Here is a 6838-nt window from a genome sequence, read left to right as displayed (position 1 = left end):
TCCATAAAGAAACAAAATATCCCTACAATGGTTCTTAGACTAGGCATATTAGAATCTCACAATAGAGTAAATTTGTTATACTCGTGACTCTTGTTGATTCACATTGGAATATGTCTACAAATGGTAAATTGGGTCGTGGGTTCTTTTCCTCAATATCCTTCAACATTATAATAAATTAACATATTATTTTTTCTATCCATCCAAATAATTAAGGAAAGGTTATATAATGTCACATTTTGTCATTCTCTCGGTTGTTGAGGGCTTAAGTAAGGTAGTAAAAGAAAACAAAATAGAAGAGATCATAAAAGGAATGAAAATAGGTAGATCTATAAAACCATCTCGCTTATTATTTGTTGATGATGCAATTATATTTGGTCTAGGTATTGTGAGAGAAGCTAAAAAATATATGGAGATATTGTAGCTATAGTTTAAGCAAATATCAACAAATTGAATATTCTCTTTGATATTCAAGCAAAGGAGCGAGATCAAAGCATTTTTTAAATTTTGAGATTGAGTGCTAACATGAAGCCAAAATATTTAACTTCCTCATCAAATAAGGATTCCGAATGACTAGAAGATCAAGGACTAGAGTTGGCTTCGTGAAAGATAAACAAAACAATGTTAATATAACGTTTAGATGGCTCTCTAGAGGAAGAAGCTTGACTTTGGTAGAATTAGTTATAGAGGAAATCTATGTATATTAACATTCTTTAGTTTATATACCTAAAGGGATTCTAAAAAATACAAAATAAATAAATAAATGTTTTGGTTTCTCGTGGATAAAAGAAGGATAAGGAGGGTATTCCTTTAGAAAAGTGGAACATGTTTGCAAACTTGATGATGGAGGTTGGGTGAATAAAATACATACATTGTTTTGGACAAGATTTGGCATGTAAGACTCTTTGGAGGCTATTAAAAGGAGGATTATGGAATATAACGATGAAGAAAAATATATGAGTCTTTGTCTATAGATGATTGGATCATACAACTAGTAAAATCTATAGCATGAGCTTCAACAATATGGAAAATTTTTCTTATTTATGGGTGGATGGTTAGATTTGGAGGTAGGAAATGGACACAAACTAAGAGTAGAAAGTGATCCTTAGTGGGACATGTTGATAATTTCAAGCTCCTAGATCCTTTCTTAAATACATTAAATATGAATGGTATATTATGTACACTAGAGGCAACATATAATGATAACATTTTATATGGATAATGGTTAGAAGAATGCATACATGAAAGGGTTGCCAGAAATAGAGGAAGCAACATGTTGGACCCAATATGTCTAGTAGTTGAAGCATAGTACAACCAAACTTAGGGAGTACACGGATGAAATTATATAGTTGAAAAAAAACTAACGAGGAAGTTATACAACAAGATTACCTAGATATCAAATCATGTTTTAGAGAGGGAAAGAAAATGATAGAAAATGATATTGGAAGCTTGTTTGGAAAATAAAAACCCCACTAACAACAAGAGTGTTCATATGGCTAGACCTTGCACGAAAAATATTGACATTGTACAATTATTAAAAGGATCATCATACAAAAATGATGTTTCTTCCACAAAAATGATGATGAGACATTATCACACTTGATGATATTTTGTCCTTTCTCTAGGGTAGTATGAGAGGAGACACTGAAACTCTAAGGTGGAAAAGACAAATGGAAAGGACTCTTTGTAGTGGGCTATCTAGATATCTTGTTTAAGGACAAACTTATCAAAGCTCATAAAGTAGTCTATTGTACAATCCTATGAGTTATTTGGTTGACCATAAATGATATGACATTTCCAAACAATGAAATGATGCACCTTCAATTTTTTTTTAATCAAATCAAAGTATGCTCCTGAAGGCTTGTGGAATTACAAAAGGAAAAGTCTCAAAGAAAGGTGACTAGCCTAGATGTTGATAAAGCATATGCTTGTATACGTTTATGAGGCTAGTCAAGAACATGTAGATAATGGTAGTGTCAAAGGCATCATGTTCCTAAAAGATGATTGTTAAATAGCCTTCAAAGTAGCATTAGGACCTAGAACAAATAATTGCGTAGAGTTGAATTGCCTTTGGATGTTGATGAGGTTAGGAATGGAAAGAGGAGTGGCTTAATTTTAAATTCTAGGGAATTCTAAATTGAATGTAAACTAGGTGAATTATAATAACATGATGCAAGACATGTTACTTATCCCTATCATGGAAAGAATCATAAAGCTAAAAGGAAAATCTAAATATTTTTCTTTTCAGCGTGGATATAGAGAACTAAACATCGAAGTTCACGGTCCCTCTAAATAAGCCCTTGCTTCTCTTCCAAGTACTTTCAAGTTTGATGAAAATAAGGAAGGCTTTGAACCTATTACCATCAATCAATCCATATATGATTAACTATTTTATATTAAAGGAGATTACTTCCAAAAAATGGCAAAGGTTTAGCAAAGACAATGTTGATGAATTGATCGTTCAAATTAATTAAATTATATAAAACATTTATCCCTATTATTTTCAAGATGACATTTGTGTGCCAAGTTTAGAAAAAAATACAAAAGAAATTTTTTTGCTTTTGTTGGAAGACCTTTTAAAGGAGCAATTTTTTAGTGCTCAAAAGTGCAAATCAATGCATATGTTATATTTACAACTAAAATAATAATTTATATGGTTTTTCTTTCATATATATATATAGATGAACTAGTTCACCCGAGCATTAATCTTTTTTTTGGTCAAGGGAAAAAAGACCAACATTGAGAGAAAATCTTGCGGAGAACAAGAAAGACTATCTTCCTTTTTATAAAGGTGGTACTCCTCTTTCAATGTGTGGAAAATTATCATATGTGTTTTCTAATGAGTGTAATGGGTGAGTGCTAAATAATAAATGCCAACAAGGCTCTCACACAGTAGAGTTTCTTTATACGCACATGAATAATAGATATATAATTAAACATGAATATGAAGAATTTTCATCTATTGGGTCTATTTTCAACAATTGTTTTTTCCTTCTTCTGTTAAATAATGTAAATCCATGATCAATTATGACTATACAAGATGAAATAAAAATGAAGATGGACAAGTCATCAAAGGACTTAAATAAATGTTAACTGAATGATTCATTCTAAGATACACATTCATCCATACATTTATGAGGAGATATATATGAAATAAAACAATAGATCTAAGTAAAGTGATAGTCCATATTTTTGGAGAACTCAAAAATAATTTCATGCATTCTAAGATCTCAATAGCATCGATGGACATTCATGAGATTTCACTACTTTTCTAAAACAAAAAGTCTAAAAAACCCAAATGGCATGCCCTCCATGAAATAGCTCTCTGCAAGAGTCAAAATAATAATAAAAATTATGTTCTTAAAGGATTGGAACTGGATTCTCGTGGGCCATGTGATAAAAGTTATCTAGAATAATGAGTGGAAAAGTAGTCAAGGATCGACTTTATAAATATACAAGATAATTCATAAAGTTGGATGATAAATTGCATGGAAGAAATAAAGGGAATTGCATAGGACAAAATAAAGAACACCAATAAAATTGTAGAAGGACAATGTATAGACGAATCCGTCACCATATAAATTCACAAGTACAAGATAACATTCAAATAGTTCTTCCAACAAAAATCTAATGTGGCAAGTTTAACAATGCTTGTGACTATTAGATAAACTGTAATTAAACTACATTCACTTTTTACAAGTTAGGGATCTTATTCCCCTGTCATGAAAGTTTTCATAAGAATGGAGAAAACATAACCAATCCTATTGCTTAACATACATAAAATAACCTATTGAAAAGAAATATGAGAGGGAGAAATGAAAGGGAAAGTCAAGCTGGCTGATTCACAAAACCCTTTGAAAGGAAAAAATCACCTCCAACGAAAACCGATTAGGGAAAAACTTATGTAATAATATCTCAAGAACCAAAATATTAGAGCATCTTCACCTCTCATCCTCTATTGCAACATGCTTGGCATCTTCTTTGTAATATTATCTTTGTCTTGATAATTTCTTTACGATTAGGTTTTTCCCTTATGTTTTAATTGAATAAATATCCATTTTTAGAAATACGTAGTTAATAATTCATTCTTCAAGTTGTGTCCCACTTCAGATATCTTGGAGGTACCTTTTTATAAATTATTTAAAAATAATAATTTGGTGAGAGATACGAAATTGATCTCGACTGTTATTTTAATTTTCCAAATCGATATCTATAATGGCTTAGAGACCAATCCCATTGTGTTTTTCATCCTTTTACCTTTCCAATGAGCTTTCGGTTGCTCAAAACGGACACCCAAAACTCAAGTTATGACCTTCGAAAGTTCATGACTCAACCACCATTGATCTGCATGAAATTACTCAACCCCAATTGATTTGCTCCACATAAGTCTTTGTTTTTATTATTATTTATAAGTCCAACCTACTCATCCCACATTCTTTATGGAAGAATATCAACAATTATTTATAAAAAAATGGCCCCTCGTATTACTTGTGTGTGAAGTAGAAAGAGTCATGAGACCTTCTGTAGCTCATGCATGATGTAGTTTTGGTTGCCATCTCATTTTCTAATCATCATGTTGAGTCATTGCCCATTCATCTATGTCTAATTGTTGCCTTACAAGTGCTACCCCATGATATGTCCAAGTCGCTGCTATGTGTCATAAGGAGATATGCCAAAGGTACTTAGGATATAAATGATATAAGAGATATTGATTATATGTCCAATTGCTACCTTCCAAGTGTCACCCTAAGATATTTCGAGTTGGTTTCCATGTGTCATAAGGAGATATGCCAAAGGTACTTAGGATAGAAATAATATAAGATATATTAATAATATGGAGGCGAGTTGGTTTCCATGTGTCATAAGGAGATATGCCAAAGGTACTTAGGATAGAAATAATATAAGATATATTAATAATACGGAGGTGAGGTGTGACAAACTAGAAAATAAGCCAACTGTGAAAAATGGAATGAACGTAAAAACTACTAAGTAATAAAACATGGTGTTTGAGAAGTGTGCGGAGAAAAGGTATGTCCAGAGAAAGGAGTGTGCGAAGTAATATGAAGTGGATGGAAGTTAGGGTTGTGTACAGGACGTGGTATAAAAGACCACCTACAAATCCTTGAAAATGGTCAAGTAGATAATAAATGGTTATGTGTGGAGAAAGGAGTGTGCGGAGGGATATGAAGTGGGGGACTACTTTCACACAACTTGGAGAGTGAATAATAAATGTTTATGTGTGGAGAAAGGACTGTGCAGAGGAATATGAAGTGGGGGACTAATTTCACACAACTTGGAAAATGACTAAGTGTGAAATGGTCATGCAAATGACAAAGTAAAAGAGAGAAGAGGAGGTGAGGTAATTCCTCATAAAAAAATACCTAGTCATGAAAGTGGACAAAGGATAAATGATGTGAATAATGATAAAGGGGGAAATATGGAGATATGTGGGGAAAATAATGATATATTTGGCATATGGTCTTTTTTTTATATTTTTGGACGAAGCTAAGAAACAAGGTTATCAAATGAAAATATAAACATAAGAAATTTTTTTCTTTTTCAAAGGAGAAACCATCCTTGTTGTCCTTGCACACAGAAGGTTAGGATTGCGTAAAAGCTTGATATTTTAAAATCACTTCATTTGATGTGTGACATAATTGGATGGTGTGAAATTCAAAGAAAAATATTACCTCAACAAGAAGAAAGAATCTTGCGAAGGGAAATCTTGTTAGATGCATGTCTGAAAAAGAAGTTAACTACCTCAAGCTAGTGAGGTACATGAAGAAGTCCCACACTTGTAAGCAAAAATAAGGCTTTGTATAGGCTCTTTAGAGTTGATGCACACATAATTGTGATCGATCCTACATGATTTGTTAACGGAAGCATAAAATATCATAGGTCAGAGGGAGTTACACTAATTGAAAGATTTTCTCTAGAGGAAGAGGTCTCTCCAGCAACCCTTGCTCAACTTCAGAGGAATTTGAACCTTTGAATTCAAGATGAAATATATTGACAAGACAGGTGACAACGTCAATGTCAAAGGGAGAAAATCAAGATTGCTATGACATGATTTGTTTAAGGTAGAATACCTAGATAACATAATGGATCAAGAAAATGAAGCAAATTAGTTAATGGTTGAGCCAAGGAATGTAACTCAACATATGTCGAAGTACCATCATGGTACAATTGGTCATGGCATAATCAATTGTGGTTTGAGAAATGTCTCAAAACATAGAGAGTTTGTATATTTCTTATGATTGGGCTCTAATCTCATGGATGAATAAGAAGCGAGACATCTGTTGCACTCACAGGTCGAGTATGTTGTAGCCTGAAAGGCAAGCTACAAAGAAATATGAGTTCAAATTAAAAGATTGGTTGATTAGGTGCAAGTGATAACATGATGTCAGGTCAATGCACCTTGATATCAAATATCACTACATCTGTGACATGGTGTAGAGGAGAGCGAGAAGGGTCGATTACATCTCCAGCAACGAGAAGGAAACTAACGTTCTAACGAAGCCATTGCCTCGAGACAAGTTAGTGTACCTCAAAGACAAGATGGGGATCATGGAGATTACCCCTCTTTGATATGTTTGCAACACAAATGGACGTTCTCCTAGTAGGGAGAATGGGTTCGAGAGGACTAGAGTGCTCAACAAGTAGGTTTGATTGAGTGCCTCTCGGAGGAGACCCGATCACACACCAGGAAAGGGTGTAGTGAGGTATGTCAAAATTTCAACCTTGAACACACACCAGGAAGGGTGGAGTTAGGTCCTGGACCCTGAACACACACCAATAAGGGTGGAGTGAGGTCCTTTAACATCTAGATCCAATCACACAC

The sequence above is a fragment of the Pinus tabuliformis genome, chromosome 9 (genome assembly GCF_031772625.1).
Source record: "Pinus tabuliformis cultivar Carrire ecotype Pingquan chromosome 9, CPIR1, whole genome shotgun sequence".
NCBI classification, from domain to species: domain Eukaryota; kingdom Viridiplantae; phylum Streptophyta; class Pinopsida; order Pinales; family Pinaceae; genus Pinus; species Pinus tabuliformis.
The sequence above is the reverse complement of the archived record's forward strand: the minus strand, read 5'-3'. Positions refer to the sequence as shown.